Here is a 27,209-nt window from a genome sequence, read left to right on the forward strand (position 1 = left end):
CTTTACTATTAGAGCAATCTCTAAGAGCATGGCACAAAGTCTCAACATGGCCTCTGCATCTACTGCAAGCTCCAGAATCAGCCAAGTGCCTTCTGTGCCTATCCGAATTAGTAAGAAGCATGTCCTTAACGCCCAGCCATAGGAAACTCCTAATACGGAAAGGAACTTTAAGGGTCCAAATCGACTTCCACACATCCGAGGGAGGATCAGATCTAAAGAGAGAGAAAGCTTCAAAGGCCGATTTGCAAGAATAAACTCCATTGTTAATCAGCGCCCAGCAGTGCCTATCCAAGTCTTCCTCTTGATTACTCACCTTCACTCCCCGCATTCTAAGGAGAGTCTCAAGGCTAAAGAAAGTATCAAACTTTGACCAGATCCAGTCCCCTTCCGAGTCAACCACATCGGCAATCCTCCAGTTGCGTATATCACTAGGCGGGGGGGAAGAACACACCTCAATTAACGGTTTATCCCCAATCCAGTTATCAAACCAGAAACTAATGGACTTACCATTCCCCACCTCCAGGCCAACTCCCGAGCAGAACTCATCAAACACAGCACTAAGTCCTTTCCAGAGGAAGGAACAATTAGCAACTCTCTCTTTCGGGCCCCCGAAGATTTTGTCTTTCCGATACTTACCACAAAGGAGGCGAACTCAAAGAGAGGAGGGGTTTTGCCACATACGCCAAAGGAGTTTCATTAATAAAACTTAATTCTCCATATATTTTCAATAAAAATAAATAAAATATTTATTTGTATTGAAAATACAATTAATTTACTAGTTTTTATGAGTATTTAATAATTTAATTTTTAAATATCAATAAATTTTATTTTAAGATATTTTAAACAATCAAATTATTACTACTAATACTAAATTGTGGATTTTTATTTAGAGCCCATGAAACTGTAAATATTAGAACCCGGGAAGGCAATAGGAAAAATATAAAAGAATATGATTAAATTAGTAGTAATTAATAAGGTAATGTTAGTTGGATATAAAAAGTCAATGCATTTATAAGGTAAAAACTTCCTATCCATTCTAAAAAAAAACTTTATATACAAATTGCATTACCGAAAACAAAAATAGCCTCTCTCTCTTGGTTGGGGGATTTTATACTAGACACCGGGTTCTCTAACTCACTAAAAAAACCTTCCATATATTTGTTGACATTTGGCATCCACGTAATCAAATTAAAACAATCTATTATTTTATATATGGATTTAGGAATTTTTTTATCATTGTTCTCCATCTTCATCTAGCCACCACCAGTCTTAATCCACCACCGTCGTTGGTCACCGATCTCTCTGCGTAGGCTCTTCTTACTTCTTACCTACATCGTTCATGCTCTGCAATTAACGCCATAGATCCCTTCATTTTCTTTATTTTCATCATGTACAACCAGAATCATTTGCATAAATTACAGTAAAAAATGCAAAATTGACGGGAAAAAGGTACAATTTAGAAGTTTGATAGAAAGCTACCGTTAATGGTGAAATAACAACTTCTCCTTCATGAATATCTTTAATAGCCACATAGCAAGATCCAAATCGAACTTATCATCATCAATTGAAGCCATTAGAACTGAACAGTATCTGTCATCAGAGTTCCATATGCTAAAGTACTTCAACTGAACCATTTCGGATGAAAGTCCCCTTTGCTACAGTTTATTTGCATTGGCGGAGCCGACCCATGTCGGAACTTGCTCGACGGTGAAACTTGGAGAACAGATGCGGTGTAAATGGAGTGAATCCGTGGTTTATTTTTCTAGTTTTACATTTTAATTTGGTTTTATGAATTAAAAAAACTATTTTCATTGACAAGTGTCAATATATATCTGTGGTAGTTGGAATACCCGGACTCCCATATAAAATCCCCTTGGTTGGCAGTGGACCTGTCCATGGGCCGGGTTGGACCGGGCTCGGGCCGGACCAGTCGGGTTTTTAAGTAAAAATGCTTAGCCCAAGCCCAGCCCAGCCCACAATTAATTTAGGCGGGCTCGGGGGCTCGGGTTTAAAAATCAAATCCCGAGCCCAATCCATATAAGCCCACCTAAATATATATATATAATTATTAATTATAAAAAAATAAATATTATACTTAAAAATAAATATTTAATATATAAATATATATGTATTAATTAATATTAATAAGCGGGCTGAACCGACCCGTGTTATTTTTATTAATCCCAAACCCGTCCAAAAAATAGGCGGGCTTTGGCGGGCCTGGGCCGAACTGGGCCGATGAACAATTTTTATTGTCCAAGCCCGGTCCAAGGGACGTCGTGGGACTTGTAGCTCGGCAGTCCACCGGGTGGGTTTTTTATCCTTCCAGTTTCGAGTGTCTTCTTGGATAGTTATAGCGGCCCATAGGCGCAAGATGTACCTTGTGGGGGGGGCGGCGGTCCCCTGGACATAGTCCTTTCAGGCAGTGGCCGTTTAGTCCATGGTCCATTTGATGGTCGGTGCAAGGCCAGAAATTGGAACACATTGATTCCGCTCGTTCCCGTCCTTCGCTTCAGAGCCTGTCCCTCGGTGTGGTCAGTACTCCATACTGTCGGGCAGCGAAGCTTACACTTGTTCACTAATTATGACGGTTCGCCCCCGTGGACAGGTCTAGTTGGCAGTGGCACATCACATGAGTTTGTAACTAAAGAAAGAAAAAGAAAAGAGATTATATTTACAGCTGTGTCCACGTGAATTCCCTCCCTCCAGCTCCTCCATCTATACTTTTTCAAAAAAGAAAATTAATCACCACCAATGACTATGAGACAGCTTCCACCATAAACCAACGCAAAATGACAAAACTAGCCCCTCACCATTAGTACACGTTGCCTCGTCTCCTCTCTCCTCACCACCACTATCATGTCACTATCAAATACAAATACTATTAAAATCATTATAGCACTGTAATCATCAAACATAAACATCAAACCTCAAACCGTCAATATACTGAAAAAGTCTCCATCACCGTCAATAAACAAAAACCAAATAATAATAAAGAAATTCAAAATCCTAGAGATAAACCTATAGATCAGATCTACAGTAATAAAGACCACACACAACCGGCTCCAACAACTGCCAAAGCAACACCGTTTCTAATTGAACCAGCACCGTTTCCAGGAGTCTCAGCGGGTGAACCACCTTGAATTGCGCCCGGAGGTAAAGCCACTGAAGGACCGCTGGTTGGAGACATTGGACCCATGGGGGCAGGTGGAGAGGGAGAGGTGGCCGGAACTTGCGATATAGTAGTAGGAGCAGGACTTGAGATAGTGGGACCTTTACCCGGAGCAGGAGTTAATGTTTTAGGAACTGGTGCGGCAGTAGGAGCAGCTCCGGGTGCCTGTCCAAGAGCCGAACAGGCTAAGATAGCTAAAACCATAAAAGTCACGAAGCATTTACCTGCCATAGTAGATCACTTCTACTGTTACTGCGAGAGAGGATAGAGAATGTGAAAGAGGAGAGGGAGAGGAGAGGGAGAGAGAAAAGAGAGCAAATGGCTACTATTTATATAGACAATACTTGAAAATTAATTGGAAGTCGGTTTAAGAATTAAGGCAATTTCCACCGGTTTTTTTTTTTTTTTTTTTTTTTTTTTTTTTTTTTGTTTTGAAGGGAAGAAAAAAAACAAACAAATAAAAACATAATTCGAGATCAGTTTAGGAAGACTGATCCTAATCCTATCCTCAAGAAGAGAATGTAACAGAAAAAAAAAAAGAAAAAAAAACATTACACCGATTTAATCATTTAAATTAAAATTAAAACATTTATTTAATGTAAATATATATTATTTTGGTAGGAGAAAGAAAAAAAAAACAAACAGCCTCACAAATTAATCTGGGATTAGCCTAGGAAAGCTAACCTCCACTTGATTATCTGAAAGTAACAAAAAAAGGAAGTCCGGAGGAGAAAAGAAAGTTGAGACTCCCAATAGCCTCACATGGCCCTCAGCAGCAAGGCGATCTGCTACCCGGTTCTGCTCCCTGTAGACATGTCCAAAGCTAATGGTATCGAAGGAAGCACACAATCTTCTGGTTTCTTTAACTAAATTTTGGAAACCAAGACAGATAGTCTTATTATTAGAGATCATTTTAACCGCTTCAAGTTTGTCTGATTATTTAATGTAAATATATTTAATAACAATTAGTTTTTACCATTTAAATTAATTAATTAAATTAAAAATCATTTATTTTATAAGTTAAAATATTTAACTTAACATTTTAAATTAAATATTATCAACTAATATTTTTATAACAGTTACATCATTTGATATTTTTAATATTTATAATATTAAACATTTAAAATTTGAAAAATTAATTTTAATAGAATTTTGTTTGATTCAAGTGCTAGTATAAATTTAAGGGTTAATTACATATAAATGTTCCATGGTTTCGCCGATTTGCAGATGCGTATCTGTGGTATTTTTTTTTTTGCAAACGCAACTCTATGGTTTGCAAAAAATTTCAAACGCAACCATGTGGTTTGCAAAATTTTACATTTGGGTTTCCTTTGTCAGAATTTGATCGATAACGATCTTGAAATGAAAATTTTTAAGAGTTAAATAATATTTTAAGCAACATTAATTCTTCAACTTTTTAGATTTAAAGTCATTTATGTGTTGTTTTTGCTCAGGAAGAAAGTTGATGTTTAGAGAGAAAACTCCAAAAATGATAATTTTGAAAAATTAAAATATGAGTTCATAATAAATATGATACTAAACAATTTTAATTCTTGAAAATTTTCATTCTGATGTCGTTATCGGCCACATTTGGCAAAGTGAAAAACATGCAAAAAAAATTCAACCATAGGATTGTGTTTGCAAAAAAATAAATATCACAGATACCTATCTGCAAATCGACGATACCACAAGATACGTATATGTAATTAACCTTAAATTTAAGGGTAAAGTTCAAATAAAACCCCTGTGGTTTCACTAATTTTCAGATAAAGGACTGTGGTTTACTTTTTGTCAAAACGAGTACTGAGGTTTTCAACTTTAGCAAAATAAGGACTGTGGTTTACTTTTTTCGATTGATACTATTAAAATCACCCTTAACAACTTCAAAAATGACATATTTTAAGAACTACTAATATTCTAAGCAACTTTAATTCTTCAACTTTTTTATTTCGAGATTATTTAGATGATGTTTGGTAAAGAGAGAGAAAGTTAATGTTTAGAGAGAGAAAGTTCCAAAAAAGATGATTTTCTAAAATCGAAAATGTAGTTCCATAGAAAATATGACATTGAACAACTTTAATTCTTGAAAATTTTCATTTTCAGGTCGTTAAAAATAGTTTTAATAGCATTATTAAAAGTGTGAAACCTCAGTCCTCGTTTTGACAAAAAGTAAACCACAGTCCTTTATCTGAAAATTAGTGAAACCACAGGGGTTTTATTTGAACTTTTCCCTAAATTTAATGCATTTGTCTATTTTTAGGAAGTTTAGATTAGAAGATTCAAAGTTGATCAATATGTTCAACTAGTGGATGCATCCATTGCTCGCCCAAAATGAGTATTGAAGGATGTTTTGGTGAATGTAGACAAGTTCATTTTCCTATCGACTTTGTGGCATTTGATATGGAAGAAGATGAGATGGTGCTAATCCTCTTTGGAAGGTCATTTCTTGAAACCAGAAGGACATTAAAAGATGCTCAAGAAGGTAAGTTGATCATTCTATTGCAAGACGATGATATAACCTTTAATATGTGCGAACCTAAGAAACTTCCATTTAGTGAAATAGGGAGATAAAGTTTTATTGATTTAATCTATTGGCACTTGTGTTGAGAAAACTTTTTGTAGGTTTAAAAAATAAACCTCCTTGGAAGGCACAAAAAGAGAGCAAGTAATGCAGACATCTCCAACACAAGACCCGGAGTGGGAGCGAAAAAAGGACATTAGGGTGAAAAACCTTCACTCGATGTGTGAGACTACCCACTCGCTGAGTGAGGTTGCAACTGAAAATGGGCATAAGCGAATTTCACACGCCGAAGGACAAAATGGCAGCCACACACCGTGTGGCACCCTCACTCGACGTGTAGGGTGATTTTTCAGCAAAACGAACAAATAGACAATGTCATGAGTTTTTCCATTCCTTTCCATAATATACTGTTTCGCCACTCATATAATTATTGTCTTGCCATTTAGGGATAATAACCTAAATGCCATTTATCCTTTTATTCCCTATTTACCCTTATTCCTTGTCTATTAAGTTGTAGTCCTAGTTGGGTATCTAGGTGTTTTGTTCTTGAATTGGGAGAGGTATATAAGCCTCTTTATTTGTATTGAAACACAAATTTTATGAAATTAATAAAAAAAAAACAGCCTCCATTGGAGTGTGTTGTTCTATACCTTGGATTAACTCCTTCAAGTTAGGTTTGAGAAGAAATTCTTTGTGGGTTTAAGATCAAAATCCTCTAGTTCGACTTTTATTCGTATCAGTTGGTATCAAAACCGAGTCGTTTATCTTCCTGGAGACTTCTTCATGGCAATGGTTCAAGCTTGTGTACCACAAGAAGCAATGAAGTCTATTGATAGGAGATTTGAATCCATTGAAAAGAGATTTGAAGACATGGAAGCTTGTATGAAAAGGTTTAGAGAAGCCCTCATGGAGAAAAATGAAAGGCATGATGCAAGGATGAGGGTAATAGTCGTTTCTCTTGCGGAGTGCAAGATAAAGATGCAGAATAACCGCCTGTAGACACTAGAGTCGGAGGACCTGTGATGAAAATCCATGATAAAACATTCAAAAAATGATCGGTTTACAAAAATAACATTCGATACTGATATACCATCTAACACAAAAATAATCTTTCAAAAATGACCCGAGATCGTGCGAACAGACTCGTCAGGATCGACCGGTTGACTCACCAAAGGACGCCCATCAGTCCGACGCGGACCCGCGCAAGCAGGCCCACCCGGCCTATAGGCGTGAAGCTGGGCTTCACGCCCATGGATGGGCTTTACGCCCAGCTGGACATAAAGCCCTCAGGCTCCTTGCTTATAAAAGGCACGAAGCCCAAGACATAGTGGGGAATTTTTGGCAACACGGAGAACCTCTGTCGGATTGAACTTAGACACGAAACACATTTAAATTCACCCGAACTGGACGTATTTTTATCGAAATACCCGTCAACAAGTATTAATCTGAGGAACTAGACTCGATCTTATTTGTTCTTATTGTGTTTCACACATTTTTTTAGTTTATTAAAATTACTCGTTATCGATTTAAAACCTAAAAAGTTCATTTTGGAATCCCATTACACAAACTATGACCCGATTTGGGTAGTTTAGGATTAAAATGAATTTTTTTAGACTAGATCTAATTGTTTTTAGTATTTTTAGAGATTTGAGGGACTGTTTTGGATATTTGCTATTGTTTTTGTCACAAACAGTGGTTTATCTGTCACTGAATCTGTTGAAATTAAAAAATTGTGTTTTTAAAGTGTTTTATAAGGTTTATTTGGGGTTTAAAATGTAATTAATTTAATATTTGTGTATATATTGTATTTATATATATATAGTTTATATTATTTACTATTATTGTATATATATAGTATGGTTTATATCATATATATATATATATATATATTTGTTATTATTTATTATTATTTTATATTAATAACTTTGAGAAAAATCCTTGATCGGAGTTCTTTCCTATGAGGCGTCGTTGGGTTTGGTTGGGGACACTCCGATGCTTAAGTCAGTAATATTTCTGAGAATAAATTGTAAGCACCAGAGTAGGGAATCAGTAAGTATATATTGAATACCTCGTAGTGAGGATTTTTATACTAGATTCCATAACCATTAAAGCAGACCTTCATTTAATCCTCCTTTAATGTATTTAATGATGTACATTATTTATGTCAGGTCGTTAGTGCCTTTAGGGAACCATTTAATGTTATTAATGTAGCAATTTCCTTGGTAACTGCTTGGCGACACTGTGGGCGAATTTACCTTAGAAGGCATGTCCATGTCAGCCTGGCAGACGTAGATCCTTGATGCCATATGGCCTTTACGAGGCGTATCCACATGGCAAGGTCTTCATGGTGTATGACTTCTGACGTACGCCAGTGCCTTGACTTGGCGGATCTTATCTTGTGGCGGGGTTTTGTTACCAATTAATTCTTTTACTTATGGATTTTTATGGATTTGCCTCAAGGATAATATCTGGATATTATCAGAAGCTCCCCTAAAAGTATCAATTAAGTCCTTTAGGGATTTTCACCTTCTATGCATGCTGGCATTATTATTGCTCCTGATGGGCGCGCCGTTCCATACCACTAGGATGGAGACAGGTGGCACCCTAGGGCACAAATCTCCAGGTGTTATCGTCACCTAACCTATAATGGTGATTTTTTCTATCTTTATGGGCTTTTTCGCTCTTCATTTCTTTGTTTGAACTTTATCTCCGTCTTCTCAGTTCTTTGCTTAGTTCTTTTAGTGCCTGGGAATTTCTCTTCTTCCGACCTTCTTCGAATTTTTCATGTAAGCGTTCCTTCCTGGGTTTGTAATTTTCATTTTATCTTCTCCTTCTTTCTTGCTTATTTGCCATGAGTTCTAGTTCCTTTTCCTCAGAGAGGACTTTAGGCCTCGATGAGATTGAAACAACCCAAAAACCACTTCCAGTGTCTCTTCCCATTGGAACACCGGCTGTCACGGCTGAGGCACCAAATCCTTTGTATTTTAGTTGCTTTAAAATCCCTATATCCTTGGCTTAGGGAGGCTGAATGTTTAGTTCCTGAACCCTTTCATCGACCCGCCATGCCTCCTAAAGGCTACTTCGCGGTTTACCATAGCCATGTAGAGAGAGGGTTTATGTTCCCAGTTCATGAAGTGATAGGGAACGTTTTAGATTTCTTTGGTCTACCCATTTGCCAGCTGCATCCCAATGGGTGGATGGATCTCATTCTAGATTTGTACTTAGCGGCAAATCTAGGTGTGGTCCTAGTCCCGAGGGTCTTCCATTCTCTTCATATCATGACTAAGCGAGGGGTGGAGGACCACATAACCAGGGCCGGCTCAGGACTATTCGATGCCCTAGGCAAGATATGAAATGTAGGTTTTTTATACGTAAATAAACATACATATATATATTTATATACAATATTCTCTCTTTTGACATAGAAATACCTTAGAATTGAAAAAAGATAATATATATATATATATATATATATATATATATTCATGTAAAAATAGAAATTTAATAGCAAAGTTTGTAATTTAAACATTATAAGAATATGATATATAGCTATTTCTTTATGTTGTTTAAAGTTAAACAAAAAAAGACGTTGATATGGATTTGGAGGATTTGTATGGAAGAATAAGTCTACCTATTTGACTTATTAATACTTCCATTTAATATCTTATCTAATATACATATACTTCTTTTACATATCTGTAATCTTTATTCTATATATTAGAAATTTAAGTTCAGAATGGGTCTAATTCATGGTATATGATATAATTTCTTTTTTTTTTTTGAAATTTATAATCTATTATATTAAATTAAAAATACATATCGAACCAAAAAAAATTAAAAATACATATGAGGCCCCAATTTTTTTGAGGCCCTAGGCGGTGGCCTTGGCTGCCTTAAAGGCAAGCCGGCCCTGCACATAACCTTCTCTAAAGGCTATTCGCCTTTCCATAGCAAGATGTCAAATGTCGACAACTGGGGGAACAAATTCTTCTTTGTTAAGTTGGCGGATGATGTATCCTTAGGACTTCCAACGTCTTGGAACTACAATCCCAAGGAACGAACGAGTAAGGGCTTCATTCTCAACTCAGCGAAAAAAGACACCGTGAAGCTATTAAGGTCGGTCAAGCCAAATCATTGGGCGTATGACTAAGCTCTTGAATTTATGAAGGCGGGCAAGCCTTTAGTAGAGATCCGCAACGAAGAGATCCATCATAATTCCTATCAAGACTTCATCGAAGGTATTTTTCTCTGCTTTATATCCCTTTGGCAGGGGGAAGACTAATGCAACCAATGTGATTGTAGAGCATAGGAATAGGCAAAAGGCTCTAGAAGCCCAAGAGAAGGTGGATGCTTCCCTGAGCAAGCAGGAAGGAAATCGTCCTGCTGCGGAGATGGAGACTGTCCCTGCCGCCAAGAGGTCGAAGGCGGATGGCGTCTCCATTGAGGAGAAGGTGGTTGCCGTCTCTATTCCTTTCGGCGGCTCTAGTTTTCTTGTGACAAGGGCCAAAATGAAGGTGTCTTTACTGCAGCCTTCCACCTATACGCCGGTTAGCTTTTCCTTTCCTTTTGCCTTTCATGATGTCCCTTTTTCTTATCTATCTAACTTTTTTCTTCGCCTTGCTTGTAGCCAGAGAAGCCAGATCTTAGTGGCTACTGGGCCGCCACCTATGGCCAAGCTCTAACCTTAGAGTCGAAGGTGAATGATCTGGAACAAGCCATTGGGCGAATCCCCTTAGTTCTACCTAATAGGGCGAAGTATCCTTCAACCAGCCATCTGAAATATGATAAGCGTAAGGCGTTGGCGGTAAGTAAATTTATTTTGTTACTTCCTTTCTTTGAATTGTCAAACTGCATTTTGGACTAAATCTTTCTACTTTGTTTTCTCAGATTATTAACCATATCTGCTCAGTTGAAGTAGATGTGGCTCAAAATGATGTCAATGAGGCTCCCATCAAAGAGCTGGAGACCGAGGTATCAGTCTAGAAATCCAGCACCCTTGTTGCGGGTGCCATGGTTGAAGGCTTCTCTGAGAAGATTCGCCACTTGGAAGCCGCTCTCAAGATGGAGAAGGATGATGTCAAAAAGCTGACAGGTGAGCTGGCCTTAGAGAAGGCAGAGTGGCAAAAGGATTTGGATCACTTTGAGGAGGCGTGTGGTCTAAGGGCGTATCTTTATGGCAAGAGAATTATGGTCATCATCAAGAGGGATCACCCTGAGCTGGGTTTCGAAGATCAGAAGCTAGAGGTCCCAATCATTGAAAAGGCCTTTCATTATGACTCCTCGAAGAATGCTAAAAGGGCCATATACGAAGAAGCCTGGCGGATCGAGTGAAGGATACTTTGTCCCAGGAAGAAGGCGAAACTGCCTGCAAGAAGTCTGAAGAGGTCATTGACCTTGATGCTGAAGAACGTGTAGTCGATGCTCAAGGTAGCCCAAAGAGACTCAATGTGCCCATGATGTTGAACCGTCTCAATGGGAGAAAGATGGTGGCTCTCCTCCTGTTTCTTGATTTTATTTTAGTCATTTTTTTTACTAAGGATTTTTTTCCATTTCTAATAATATACAATTTATACTTTATAAGTATTTTGGTTTGAATTCTTCACTTGTGTATTTTTCCAGAATCTGTTTTATTTTTTGCACATATCTTTCCAAGGCTTTAGAATCTGGTCTCTAGGTTAGGTGGCCAGCCATATCCTTCAATGTTTTCCTATCTTTGAGGAAAATTTGCAAACCTTTAGAAGGTTTATAGAGGGTCTGTTTTCCTATCTTTGAGGAAAAACACCCACCCTGACTAGCGATCGATTTCCTATCTTTGAGGGAAGTTGATCCGTCGTGGGGAATTTTCATTCTCCTATCTTTGAGGAAAGATTCGAACCTTACAGATCCTTAGAGGGTTTATTTTCCTATCTTTGAGGGAATCAATCTGCCCTATCTAGTTATCAATTTTCCCATCTTTGAGGGAGATGATTCGCCATAAGGACTTTTGTTGTTTGTATGAAACTTTTGTTTGTTGCCCTCCTTTTTGGAGGAAGGAAATATTTATATTTCTAATAAACTTTAAAGAACAGTATTATAATAAAAATGACTTTATTGATATAACTTAATGACGATAATTTTGTCTTTATTACAATGGATAACGGTCTCTTTGTGAGCCTCATTAAAACCTCTAATATGATAAACCTACTGGGAAAAACCCTATTCAAGGAAAAAGAGTGCTCGAGACTTTAATTACATTCATTTCTTAAAATATTTGCGGAGATTCTGGATGTTCTAGGTCCACGGTACTTCTTGCCTGTCCATATCTTCTAACTTGAAAGTGGCGGGTCCAATTTTGGAGATGATGCAATAAGGTCTTGTCTAGGTTATACCTAGTTTGTCTTTTCCATCACCGAACTGGATTTTATCCGCCTTGCCTAACACCAAATCACCCTTATTTAATTCCACTAGCTTGGCATTTTTGTCATGGTAGGCTGCGATTCGCTGTTTGTAAATGGCTGTGCGGATGTACGCTCTGTCCTTTTTTTCTTCAAGGCTATCTAACGTCTCCTTAAGCTTCTTTTCATTCTGATATTCACATTAATAAGAAACTCGATCGCTGGGGGTTTGTATGTCAATTGGAATGACTGCCTCTGTCCCATAAGTGAGGGCAAAAGGCGTTTCCCCTGTGCCAACTCTAGGAGTGGTTCGGTACGCCCATAGCACACTCATCAGCTCATCCGCCCAACTCTTATTATGTTCGTCTAACCTTTTCTTGATGCCTTTGATAATGATTCTGTTTGTGACTTCTGTCATGCCATTAGACTGAGAGTAATACACTGATGAAAACTTATTCTTGAGACCCCAATCCTTACAAAAGAACTTCAACTCTTCACAATTGAATTGTGTTCCATTGTCATTGAATTCTAGTGTAATTTCTTTCAAGAGCCGCAATCCAAGTATCAAGGCCTCATATTCTACCGCATTATTGGTTGTTGGGAAATCTAATTTTGTAGCATAGTGGATTTTAATATATTCTGGGCCTTTGATCACAACTCCCACTCTCGCGCCTTCGGCGGATGACGCACCCATCAATGTACATGGTCCACTCTTCAAGCTTAATTTTTGGGCGGATTGATGAACTCTTCTATGAGCTCATCAATAAAATCTGCTAAGGCTCGGCTTTTTAAAGCGGATCTTCCTTCATATCGTATATCGAATTCGCCGAGGCGTATAGACCATTCCATCAATCTGCCAGAAGTTTCTGGTTTTTGAAACACTTTCTTCATTGGGATGCTGATTCGCACTATAATTGTATGTGCTTGGAAATATGGTCTGAGGTGGATGGATGTTGTTACGACCGCCAAAGCCATTTTATCCAGCTTTGAATATCTTGTCTCAGTATCTTTTAGCACTTTACTCACGTAGTAGATGAGATATTATTGCCCTTCTTCTTCTCAAATGATCATAGTGCACACAGCTTTATCTGTGACAGACACATATAGATACATGTCTTCTGCTCTAACTGGCCTGCTCATTAAGTGCGATTTTGTCAAGAATTGCTTTATTCCTTGGAAGGCATGTTGACAATCTTCATTCCATTCAAAGGCCTTCTGCTTTTTTATCGCTTCATAGAAGGGGAGACACCTCCTGGCGGAGTATGATATGAATCTCCCAAGGGCTATGATCCGCCCATTTAGACGTTGCACCTCCCTCACATTCTGAGGTGCTTTTATGTCTAGCACTGCTTTTACTTTGTCTAGATTGGCACCAACTCCTTTTTTACTAATGACATAGCCAAGGAATTTTCCCGAGGTTGCCCCAAATGTACATTTTTCGGGGTTGAGCTTAATGTTGTACATGCGAAGCAGATCTAGGATCTCCTTGATGTTTGTTGCATGCCTTACCATGGTGGTGCTCTTTATGATCATATCATCCACATATACAGAGAAATTGTTCCCGTCTTTTTCTTCAAATATATTGTTCATCATTCTCTGATATGTGCCACATGCATTCTTTAGCCAAAAATGGCATCACTTTGAAGCAATATGTGGCTTGGTTGTGACGAAGGAATTCTTCATTCTATCCGAGGGCTCCATCTGTATTTGGTGGTAACTGGATTTAACATCCTTGAAGGAGTAGACTTCATATCATACGGTTCCGTCAACTAGAATATCAATGCACAACAGTGGATAATTATGCTTGGTACACACCTACTTTAGATCCGTGAAATCTATGCACATCCTATAGGATCCGCCTACTTTTTTAACAAGAACCACATTCCTCGATTCCATTTTCTTTTTTCATCTTCGCAATTTCTTTCTCTATGGCTTTCTGCCTTTCAGGTCCATGGTTCCGCCTCTTATGGGCTACTGGCGTTGCATCTTCCTCCATGTTTAGCTTATGGGTGATTACGTCTGGGCTTACTCCTGTCAAGACTTCATTTTCCCAGGTCAAAACACTCACATTCAGTCAGGGCCTTTGTGATGTCTTTTTTGTTTTTTTAATTTCAGGTTTTAACCCTTTGGCGATCTTCACTTTTTTCCCTTCAGCGATAAAGTACATTTTTGTATCCCCTAACACTGTGGTGATAGGTTCTTCCTCTTCTCCCTCGTCATCCTTGGCCTGAGAGCGGATGGATAATGAAGCTGGGTAGATTTCTTGCGCCATATTCTGAATTCCTCTAATCATGACTCCTCCTTTGCTTGTGGGGATGTACACAGCTAGATGACGAATGGAAATCAGGGCTGCTACTTCAGAGAGGAATGGCCGCCCTAGAATGACATTGTACGCCAGCTGCCCATCCATAATGGAGAATTCTAGATCTCCTGTCCAGACTTGGTCATCGTTAGCGACCTCGCACTCTAGGATAACTTGACCTATAGTTTGGATTGTATGTCCTGTTACTCCCAGGATATCTACAATTATTGTTTCAACCTGGATCGAATCAACTTTTAGTTTGGCGAATGCTCCTCTATAATCACATTGCACAAACTTCTAGTGTCGACCATGACCCGCTTCATCTCCCAGCCTTCGATTGCCATTGTTATTACTAGTGCATCTGCATGTGGAGGGATCACTAGAGAGTTGTTCCACATATGTACTTTTGTGGAAAATCAAAATCCTAAGTATTCTGGATAGTAAATACATGGTTTGGCTCTTCCAAAGACAGTTGCTGAACTGTCGCTATCAATATATCCGATTGTTTGAATGTGACGATATTCATCTAAGAAATCGGTTATAAAACAAAACAAAAGGTCGAATATTAATATAAGACCTAAGGTAGACATAAAGAGAACAAGAAAAGATGATTTATATTAATCGTAAATATAGTAAACACATACATCAAACAACCTATTAAACTGAAAAAACAAGGAAAAGGGGAAAACGCCCTAGTACATATCTATTCATTTAAATTCATTGAACTATTGTGGATTTGGTCGACCAGCCTAAGGACATTCTTATTTCCCCTCCTTACAATCTTAGATAATTTTTTATTCATTTCCAAAACTAGTCTGTCTTCATACAATTGCATTGCAGCAATTGCATCATTAAGGGAATCAACCCTCTCTATTTCCTTGTGGCTGAAGTCTTCGTAGATCAATTGGTGCTGGCCCTTAACAAACTCCATTGCCTTCTTACAAGCATTCCCATAGGGATTCAGGTTCGACATAAGCATGTTAAACCGTTCTTTGATTTCAGTTTTCTTTATATCGTATGTTGCCATTCGGTCCGCACTTTCTACCTCTAATTCTCCTACCATATGAGTAAAGTTTCTCTTCTTCTGCACTAATTCAGTATAATTGTAGTGCATAATCTCAACTCCCTTATGCTTACTGAGATATTTCATACATTCTAGTGCAACATTTTCCATTGCTACACTCTTTGAAACACAGCTTTCATCGGTGAATTTTATCTGAAGTGGGTATTCATTGAAGAAGAGAGTTGTTCCACATATGTACTTTTGTGGAAAATCAAAATCCTCAGTATTCTGGATAGTAAATACATGGTTTGGCTCTTCCAAAGACAGTTGCTGAACTGTCGCTATCAATATATCCGATTGTTTGAATGTGACGATATTCATCGGTTATAAAACAAAACAAAAGGTCGAATATTAATATAAGACCTAAGGTAGACATAAAGAGAACAAGAAAAGATGATTTATATTAATCGTAAATATAGTAAACACATACATCAAACAACCTATTAAACTGAAAAAACAAGGAAAATGGGAAAACGCCCTAGTACATATATATTCATTTAAATTCATTGAACTATTGTGGATTTGGTCGACCAGCCTAAGGACATTCTTATTTCCCCTCCTTACAATCTTAGATAATTTTTTATTCATTTCCAAAACTAGTCTGTCTTCATACAATTGCATTGCAGCAATTGCATCATTAAGGGAATCAACCTTCTTTATTTCCTTATGGCTGAAGTCTTCGTAGATCAATTGGTGCTGGCCCTTAACAAACTCCATTGCCTTCTTACAAGCATTCCTATAGGGATTCAGGTTCGACATAAGCATGTTAAACCGTTCTTTGATTTCAGTTTTGTTTATATCGTATGTTGCCATTCGGTCCGCACTTTCTACCTCTAATTCTCCTACCATATGAGTAAAGTTTCTCTTCTTCTGCACTAATTCAGTATAATTGTAGTGCATAATCTCAACTCCCTTATGCTTACTGAGATATTTCATACATTCAAGTGCAACATTTTCCATTGCTACACTCTTTGAAACACAACTTTCATCGGTGAATTTTATCTGAAGTGGGTATTCATTGAAGAAGAGAGTTGTTCCACATATGTACTTCTGTGGAAAATCAAAATCCTCAGTATTCTGGATAGTGAATACGTGGTTTGGCTCTTCCAAAGACAGTTGTTGAACTGTCGCTATTAATATATCCGATTGTTTGAATGTGACGATATTCATCTAAGAAATCGGTTATAAAACAAAAAAAAGGTCGAATATTAATATAAGACCTAAGGTAGACATAAAGAGGACAAGAAAAGATGATTTATATTAATCGTAAATATAGTAAACACATACATCAAACAACCTATTAAACTGAAAAAACAAGGAAAAGGGGAAAACGCCCTAGTACATATCTATTCATTTAAATTCATTGAACTATTGTGGATTTGGTTGACCAGCCTAAGGACATTCTTATTTCCCGTCCTTACAATCTTAGATAATTTTTTATTCATTTCCAAAACTAGTCTGTCTTCATACAATTGCATTGCAGCAATTGCATTATTAAGGGAATCAACCCTCTATATTTCCTTGTGGCTGAAGTCTTCATAGATCAATTGGTGCTGGCCTTTAACAAAATCCATTGCCTTCTTACAAGCATCCTATAGGGATTTAGGTTCAGATGTTGATGGCATACTGATGACAGTATGATAACATGCAAGCTCATTTTCTACTCTCTTGTACATGAAAGAGACAGTCACTATGAAATTTTGGTTTGCGAGAGTGGTAATGGAATCAAAATTTGTTAATTGAAGTGTATCTAGTGTTTGCGTTAAATATCTGCCTAGCGGAACTCTAACCGTAGGCATGGCTAGAAATCTATTTTGGGGTTGAAACATAACATTGTATGAGGATTCAGTAGTAAATATATAATATGCAAAGAGTAAAAACATAAATCTAACACATTAAAAAACATTTGGATAAGGAATGATTACCATGAATGCTTTGAGATGAGGATCTTCTTCATTTGAAATAGAGAGTAGAAGGTATTGAAACATAGAGAAATTTTGTTAGTGTTGAGGATGAGAATGTGATGTTCTCACAGTAATCTGCTCTAACTTTATACTAGAGGATTTTAGTTACAAGAAAGCTTTGGAATATCAAAGGTCTATTAACACATTTTGAAATGACTGTTGGAATTAAAACCTCTTCACATTCCATATAAATTAATGAAAGAACAGAGACTTGTATTGGTTCGATGAACAATCATAATGCCCCAGGATCAATTTTCCAGGCGCATCCTACAGTCCCATTGGTGAAACAGTTTATAGAATCGAAGCATCTTTGTTCACTAATATAAATAACTTAAAAGTAAACGGACCAATGAAACGTCTTCTTATGTCATTTATTTGTTCTACATCATAACATACGTCTTATGTTAGTTTTTTTATACATCAAAACAAACTGATAGGGATTATTGCCAGTTAATCAATTGTAGCGCAGCGGAATTGCGGTTTAAAATTTATTTCTAATCCCTTATAGCTTGATCTTTGTCTGTTAACCATTGATTGAATAAAACCTTTTGATCCGTTTAAGGATATAAACATACCAGGACTGTCTCTTCTAGAGACGGCTGAAGAATCCACAAGGTAGTGAGTTCTCCGTAGTCAGGTGCACGAATAGCTATTGAGGCAGAACCGGTGCTAGCTGAAGAACGGAGGATGAACTGGAGAGATTTTGATATTTGCCAAAACAAAATCCACTTTCAAATGGAATGGTGGATGCGAAAATCAATTTTGATTTTCCTTCCTCAATCTCTGTGGTGGCCAAATGAATAGTAGTTAGATTATATTGTTTTAGGTTTTAGGCTTTTATTATATATAGTGTAGTTATTCCTAAACCTATTGGTTTAGGGTTAATTGGTTAATTACAAAACAAATCTAATCCTAACATAATCACTTAAATAAATACCAATAGTATTTATTCTATGCAATTAGTTACAATTAGATTAAATTTAATTACCCCAATTAAATAAACAACACTAATTAATAAATTGACTTATTAGTTTGATTAATTATTCACGAATGCAATTTCATTAATTTACAAATTAATTAATTACATCCCGTAAACTAATTAACCAATTAAATACTCAACGCCTAAATCTATTAATCAATTACATTGATACAAAGTATCAATTAATCAATTAATTAACCACCAATTAATTACCTTGACATTTTACTGTCAACCAATTAATTAATCTCATCCCTCTAGTGTACCGTTCTATAAGTTCTAACTCAGATGTTCAATGTGCATGATCCTATGGGACTCTCCTTAGCTAGCAGTGGGCTCACGGCCCATAGACAGTAAGTGGGTTCTAGTATTACTGCCCCTAACTAAGACAGAGTTTCAGCAGTCTAAAGATGCAAAGACCCTGTAGTCATCTCTTAACGTCTCTTACCATTTGATATCGATATTATAAACTAGAGGCATGGCGGCTGTCATCCTCTCTGATGTTTATGATATTTCTTGATCTTAAGTAGATTAATGAATCAGATAAGTAAACTACTTATCAGGGTGTGGCCACACACTTATCAAGTGGCCTGTGATATCATCTCACTATTATGTGAGCGGTAATTTCATCACTTCAATATCAATGCTAATGTGTTCACCTGTTCACCCAATCATACCCGTATTTGGCATCTTGTTACAGACATGTTAGGCGTATGTCAAAGTGAACCGGATCCCACATCGATATTATAATGAAATCTGGTCTGAAGATGGTTAGAGACCTACTTAAGAAAACTAATGACACAACCACCATGTAGTTTTCTCGGGCGGATTGATCCAGTCACATGTATACAACATGTACCCATATTCACAACTGACTTATCAAGTGCTATGGCTAGTATCAATTACTACCATACAGTCGTCGAATATATAAGTCTGTGGTCCTAATCATTCCCATGATAGAATAGACTTGGGATACGGTTTTACGATTATCAATCAATGGATTCTCTATTCATATTATAGCACAAGATATAAATGAACTAGATTAATGCCTTTATTAATGTGACACAAATACATTTTATAAGAACCAATGCCTATGAACTAGGGCACACCAACAGTCTCCCACTTGAACTAGTTCCAAGCGGGTATTGCCCTAAACACTATAGATCTAGTACTACCAATTGCCTTGGTAAACTGACCAGCGACATTGTTCTCAGTGTCAACCCTCTACAATGTAATGTCATCGGGTAAGGTGTTACTATCTAAGTATGCATTTGGATCTCTTGTGTGACATAGGATCCAGTGCTTGTGCTATGACCCCATTATTGTCACAGAAAACATCAACTGATCTTAGGAGAGTTTGACCTACTCCTAAATCAGTTATGAACTTCTTAATCCAAACTACTTCCTCTGCATCATCGCATGCAACGATGTACTTAGCTTCCGTTATAAAATCGGCAATGGTTGGCTACTTTAAGGATCTCCAACTAATGGCATCGCCATTCAGGAGAAATCCATAACTAGTATGTGACTGGTTATCATCCTTAAAGTCTCGATCAGTGTAACCTGATATTTCCATTCCTTCTACCCATCAAATACTAAGAAAAACATCCTTGGTACGGTTAAGGTACTTTAGGATTGCCTTGACTGTCTTCCAGTGTTCCTTATCGGGATCTAACTGCCACCGACTAGTCATGTTTGGTGCAACACGCAACATATGGCCTTGTACATAACATGGAGTACATAATGGATCCTTGTCTATGTACGATGCCTGACTCAAGCCTAGAAGTCTGTTGGATCTATCTCTATAGATTCTGATCCCTAAGATCATTTCGGCTTCTCCTAAGTCTTTCATTGTGAAGCATTTACTCAACCACTGCTTCACGCCTTGCAGTGTTAGTATATCGCCTCCAATGAGCAGTATGTCATCGACATACAATATCAGGAAAGTGGATATGCTCCCACTGAATTTCATATACACACAAGGTTCATCAGAATTCTGTATGAATCTACCTAAAAACACCACCTATGTATCTAGTTTAGCCTCCTCAATGTTTTGAGGATCTATATCGGTTCCCAAGCATCCTCAGCATAAGCTGCAGGAGTTTGTGAGTCTTGAATCTCAACGAGATCAACATCACTTCCACTGTCTACTTTGGAAAGGAATTCCATTTCCAAAAGGATTGCAAACCTAGCCACGAATGTTTTATTCTCTGCTGGGTTGTAGAAGCAATAACCCTTAGTTTCCTTAGGGTAACCCACGAGCTGGCATTTAACAAATCCGGACTCTAGTTTGCCACTTATCAATTTCTTGACATGTGCATCACAGCCCCAAATCTTCATGAAGGAAACGTTGAGCTTTCGGCCCATCCATAATTCATATAGTGTTCCTTCAATTGCCTTACTCGGTGTATTGTTAATTATATGAGAAGCGGTTTCCAAAGCAAATCTCCAAAAGGAGGTAAGGAGAGAGGCTTGACTCATCATTGAGCGGACCATATCGAGCAAGGTCATATTCCTCCTTTCCGACACTCCATTCCATTGGGGTGTACTAGGAGGAGTGAGTTGGGAAACAATCCCACACTCTCTCAAGAATGAGACAAACTCTTGGCTCAAGTATTTGCCCCCTCTATCAGATCGGAGCGCTTTTACTTTCTTGCCAAGTTGATTTTCTACTTCATTTTTAAAATCTTTGAATCTCAAAAGAGTTTCAGATTTATGTTTCATCAGATACACATACTCGTATCGGTTATAGTCATCTATGAAGGTAACAAAGTATAGAAAACCAGATCCAGCACTGGTGCTCATTAGACTGCATACATCTGAGTGCATCAGCTCCAATATCTCAATGGCCCTTTGTACCAGTTTTTGGTGAAAAAGTGCCTTAGTCATCTTCCCTTTTAAACAAGATTCACACGTGTCATAAGACTGAATGTCAAATGACTCCAGCACTCCACTAATGTGAAGCCTATTAACGCTTTTCTCATTTATGTGACCAAGATGACAGTGCCAGATATATTAGGATTTAATTCATAGTTTTTAAATCCTTTTAGTATTCATGTTATAAATTGAATTAATGCATTTTAGATCAAGGATATATAAACCATTTTCAAGAAATGTGGTTCCATAAACAATATTGCAATATTGAATAGAAATTCTACCATGTCCAATATTAAAATTAAAACCAGAATATCCAACATAGAAACTGAAATAATATTCTTGCACATTGCAGGTACAAGATAGCAATTTCTAATTTCTAAAACTAATCCACTATGTATCTCTAAGAATAATCTCCGATCTTCAAGCCCTCTACATGAGCACCATTGTCGACTCGAAGATTCACTTCACCAGATCCCAGCAACCTCCTATTTCTTTGTCCCTGCACATTTAAACAAATGTGAGTACCACATCTAGTGTTTACAACCCAAGATGTAGAAATAGCCAGATTAATTTCAACAACATAAATACCTGAACCAGAAGCTTCGTCCTTCTGTTTCTCCCTTAACTTTGGACACGCATTCTTCCAGTGTCCCTTCTCATTACACTCATGGCATATATCATCTGCTGAGGCCAACCTACCTTTAGGAGCTTCCGCCTTCCTAGCTTTGGGCTTGGCCTTTTGGGCCTTCGCTTTGGACTTGGACTTGGCCTTTCCCTTAGGCACGTTCCCTTTGTTAACCAGCAACACTTCTGGAGTCCTCTTGTAGGATTGCTCAGCAAGTTTCAACATGCCATGCAATTGTACTACAGACTTATCAACGCCTTGCATGTGGTAGTGCATGATAAACTGATTGTAGAATGCCGAAAGTGATCCAAGAATGATGTCGACTAGTAGTTGTGCAGGCACTAGTGAGCCAAGCCTTGACAATGTGTTAATAAAAACCTTTCAACTTTAGCACGTGTGTGCTAACAGAAGTCCCGACTTGCATCGTAGTGCTGCATAGCGCCTTTGTTGTTAAGTATATTTCCTGACAAGCTTGATCTTGGAACATCCTTTTGAGTTGATCCATGATCTCAAAGGCGTGCTGCTCCATGAACTGTTTCTAAAGATCAGGAACCATGGTACCCAGCATAATGCATGACACATCTCTGTCATCCTTAACATGTCGGTCATACCCCGCCATTTGATCAGTGGTTATGCCCCGACCTGCAAGACGAGCTGCTGGTAAGGCATTATTCATCACATATTCCTTCGACTCGTGTCTAAGAACTATTTGCAAGTTCCTGGAACAGTCAAGGAAATTAGTCCCTGAAAGCTTTTCCTTTTCCAGGAGTGGTCTGAGTGAGTTGTTGCTTGTTGCAGCCATTTAATTTTCTTTTATGTAACTTGGTGATTTTTATCTACGTGGAAAAATTACATTAGAGTTAGAATAAAGGGATTAAGCCAAAGATCAAATTAATAATCCATTTTAATTTGTTATTGGTGATATCTATTTGGTTGTCTTGACCAAGATCCACAATCCATCAATAATCGACCGAGCTAGGGCTCCGCCGTCGACCATTGACGATTTGGTAGGATACTATCCAATCATCTACAAGGGCTCTTGGTTTGATGGGCTTTGTGACACTTAGCCCATCTGTGCTTAGGGCCCGCTCTGAGCTAATGCTACCCACATTGAGTCCAACCACTATACACGCGTTAGCCATACCGAAGTATCCTAACCCTCGACGGTCCACTAATTACTACAGCATACCTGCTAGGGCACGTCATACACTGTAGCACTACCTGGGAGGAAGAGGTGTGAATCTGGAAAGCACTTTTAAACGACTCAATATTTCATTATCCGGATTAATTAAGTGATACGGCTTTAACATATAATTATCACGGGTGACGATCTGGTGATCATTGCTACTTATATTTCATGTTATACTAAGAAATTGTATCATCAAAATAAACATAGAGACTCTATGGGACTTATAATACATCCTAGTGAAACTAGATATACTATCTAATCTCCACGGGCTTGCTACCTTGGGCTCCCACCATGGGCTTGGACCATCTGGGCTTCTTCATGACCAATTACAATTTTATGAATAGAACCTATTCTAAAATTACATTAATGAAAGAATGGCACGCAGACCATATTTCCCAAAATAAATTAAATTACAAACCGACTTTAATTTAGGCCCCATAGAACTCTATAACACGTTGCTGCATAGTAAGACATACAAATATAATGCATGATCATGGCATTCCAAAATCATCTAATAAACTTAAGCCGAGGTACTTAGGGTGAAATCGCCAATTTTACCATATGTGACTAAGGCCCATAAAGGCCCAAATGGTTAACATCCATTTGTATACAAAATTATAATTTTGCTCCCACTTAATTTTAGGGTCGTCGCATATCTAAAATTTAGCCCTCCCAATTTAAACCGGTGTCACGGTCTATTGGGCCAATTTCACAAATTAACCATATTCAATTTTATACAAATTATCAATTCGATTAAAAATTAAATATGCATGCCAAACAAAAACATTTTAATACCAATTAATTTTTATTCAAAACACGTTTAATAAATTAAACAATATTAGGACCCTGATTTTATTAAAATACCCATGAAAAATTTTAAAACTTAAAATCAGTCCCTATAATCTAAATTTAGACTAAATTTAGACCCAAAACGGACCCGAGACAACAACCGGGTTGCTGCCCGCGGATAGCAGTCCTGTGGCTGCTGTTCGCGGACAGTAGTCCCGTGACTGTTGTTCCGTGTCCGGAATTATTTTTTTTCTGTTTATTTACTGTCTAAATAAAATTGCTGCTGTATTTTTTTTTAATTTTAAATTATTTTAAAATAATTTCAGAACCAAATAATACAAAAAACAAACAGAAATAATAAATAGAAAACTTTCTAGAACAATTTCTACACGAGGAATTAATAGGAATTCTCAAAACTGATTTGGAAAAATAATAAAAACCAAATCTTATTAATTTTCAATCAATCAAAACGGACTAAACCATGGCTCTGATACCACTGATGGGGATTATTGCCAGTTAATCAACTGTAGCTCAGTGGAATTGCGGTTTAAAATTTATTTCTAATCCCTTATAGCTTGATCTTTGTCTGTTAACCATTGATTGAATAAAACCTTTTGATCCGTTTAAGGATATAAACATACCAGGACTGTCTCTTCTAGAGACGGCTGAAGAATCTACAAGGTAGTGAGATCTCCGTAGTCAGGTGCACGAAGAGCTATTGAGCCAGAACCGGTGCTAGCCGAAGAACGGAGGATGAACTGGAGAGATTTTGATATTTGCCAAAACAAAATCCACTTTCAAGTGGAATGGTGGCTGGGAAAATCAATTTTGATTTTCCTTCCTCAATCTCTGTGGTGGCCGAATGAATAGTAGTTAGATTAGCTTGTTTTAGGTTTTAGGCTTTTATTATATATAGTGTAGTTATTCCTAAACCTAATTGGTTTAAGGTTAATTGGTTAATTATAAAACTAATCTAATCCTAATATAATCACTTAAATAAATACCAATAGTATTTATTCTATGCAATTAGTTACAATTAGATTAAATTTAATTACCCCAATTAAATAAACAACACTAATTAATAAATTGACGTATTAGTTTGATTAATTAACCAATTAAATACTCAATGCCTAAATCTATTAATCAATTACATTGATACAAAGTATCAATTAATCAATTAATTAACCACCAATTAATTACCTTGACATTTTACTGTCAACCAATTAATTAATCTCATCCCTCCAGTGTACCGTTCTATAAGTTCTAACTCAGATGTTCAATGTGCACGATCTTATGGGACTATCCTTAGCTAGCAGTGGGCTCAAGGCCCACAGACAGTAAGTGGGTTCTAGCAAACCATTACTGCCCCTAACTAAGACAGAGTTTCAGCAGTCTAAAGATGCAGAGACCCTGTAGTCATCTCTTAACGCCTTTTACCATTTGATATCGATATTATAAACTAGAGGCATGGCGGCTGTCATCCTCTCTGATGTTTATGATATTTCTTGATCTTAAGTAGATTAATGAATCAGATAAGTAAACTACTTATCAGGGTGTGGCCACACACTTATCAAGTGGCCTGTGATATCATCTCACTATTATGTGAGCGGTAATTCTATCACTTCACTATCAATGCTAATGTGTTCACCTGTTCACCCAATCATACCCGTATTTGGCATCCTGTTACAGACCTGTTAGGCGTATGTCAAAGTGAACCGGATCCCACATCGATATTATAATGAAATCTGGTCTAAAGACGGTTAGAGACCTACTTAAGAAAACTAATGACACAACCACCATGTAGTTTTCTCGGGCGGATCGATCCAGTCACATGTATACAACATGTACCCATATTCACAACTGACTTATCAAGTGCTATGGCTAGTATCAATTACTACCATACAGTCGTCGAATATACAAGTCTATGGTCCTAATCATTCTCATGATAGAATAGACTTGGGATTCGATTTTACGATTATCAATCAATGGATTCTCTATTCATATTATAGCACAAGGTATAAATGAACGAGATTAATGCATTTATTAATGTGACACAAATACATTTTATAAGAACCAATGCCTATGAACTAGGGCACACCAACACAAACGTCTTCATATGTTATTTGTTTGGTATACATCAAAACATACATTAAAAAGGATATACACAGTTAAAACTAGGTAAGTTTTTGGTCTTATTCTTTTTCTATTTCTATACCTCAAGTCATGGTTGTAAAAAACGATAGGCGCTAGTCGGGCGGACAGGGCCCTCAAGGATTACTCGAGGATTAGTCGGAGACTAATCGGGGGTTAATCAGAGACTAATCGATGATTAATCGGATTTGTATTTTTGTATTTTTTATTTATTAATCAACAAATTATTATATAAATTCAATTAAAATATGTATTATACTATCTAAAAATATTAATATAAAATTACTTAATATAGAAAAACACGTATATTTGTAACATATATCTTTAAAATTGTGCAAACATCAACATTTCAATAACAATATCATTGAAACAACTTATAAGTGAATTATAATAAAGCAAAAAAAGAAATTCACAACTGAAAAAATAAGCTGGTGAATAAAAGAAGTTAGTCTTGGGCAAGACTAACCGTTTAGGACTTTTAATAGGCCTTTCAGAGTTTGATGTGATTATAAGAATTTTTAATACACGATTGAAATAATAAGATACATCAGAAATAACAGCAGTAGTTTATGAAAAGGAATAATATCAAAACATTAAAATTTGATGAACCAATCCTAATTGTTATGATTGAAATAATAATAAACATCAGAAATAATAGTCACTCTCCAAATTACTTCAACTTAGTGAAAACTATAATATTGTATATAAGATTTAGGATCAATACTATGTGTTATCTTATTAATGAATAGAATCAAGTATATATACATAATAGGGGAACCGAAAAACCCCTTGCTTCCTAACCCTTGTCTAACACTAAGACTCATAATTGCTGCCTATTGTAACTATACTTTCTATCTATCTATAATACAATATTTAAATATAATGCAGCAGGTATATACTTATCATAGTACAATTGTCAATTTGTATGATGATTCAAGTTATAACGCTCACAGGCCATAATGCATTGTTGCCACATCTAAGCATACGGTGAAATTGCACTTTGTCCAAAGTGATTCCCTTGAATGAACACAACAATGTCATCAGCAATCGCCAGTGCCTTCGGGCATCATACAAACGGTCTGTTTGTATATGCAAATTTTCGTGTTACATTAGTTGAGTAATTACATTTTGGTTGAATACTGAAGATTATTACAAAATCTAATTGACTCAAACTTCACCTAGGAAATTATCATCTGGTTCACTTCC

At 37.0% G+C, this 27,209-nt stretch overlaps 1 long non-coding RNA gene across 3 annotated transcripts; it reads right to left on the bottom strand.

Annotated features, from left to right (window-relative positions):
• Positions 1 to 1,034: 1,034 nt before the first annotated feature.
• On the bottom strand, positions 1,035 to 3,034 carry LOC136201406 (uncharacterized). 3 transcript variants are annotated; one of them, XR_010673818.1, is made up of 3 exons: positions 2,814 to 3,034; positions 1,480 to 2,718; positions 1,035 to 1,344 (listed from the first exon to the last, which is right to left on the bottom strand). It is a non-coding gene; the product is annotated as an uncharacterized lncRNA (long non-coding RNA). The 3 variants fall into 3 exon arrangements; XR_010673819.1 differs by having other exon boundaries at positions 1,480 to 2,723; XR_010673817.1 differs by having other exon boundaries at positions 1,480 to 3,034.
• Between the last annotated feature and the right edge of the window lie 24,175 nt (positions 3,035 to 27,209).

This window comes from Euphorbia lathyris, chromosome 7 (genome assembly GCF_963576675.1).
Source record: "Euphorbia lathyris chromosome 7, ddEupLath1.1, whole genome shotgun sequence".
Taxonomy (NCBI): domain Eukaryota; kingdom Viridiplantae; phylum Streptophyta; class Magnoliopsida; order Malpighiales; family Euphorbiaceae; genus Euphorbia; species Euphorbia lathyris.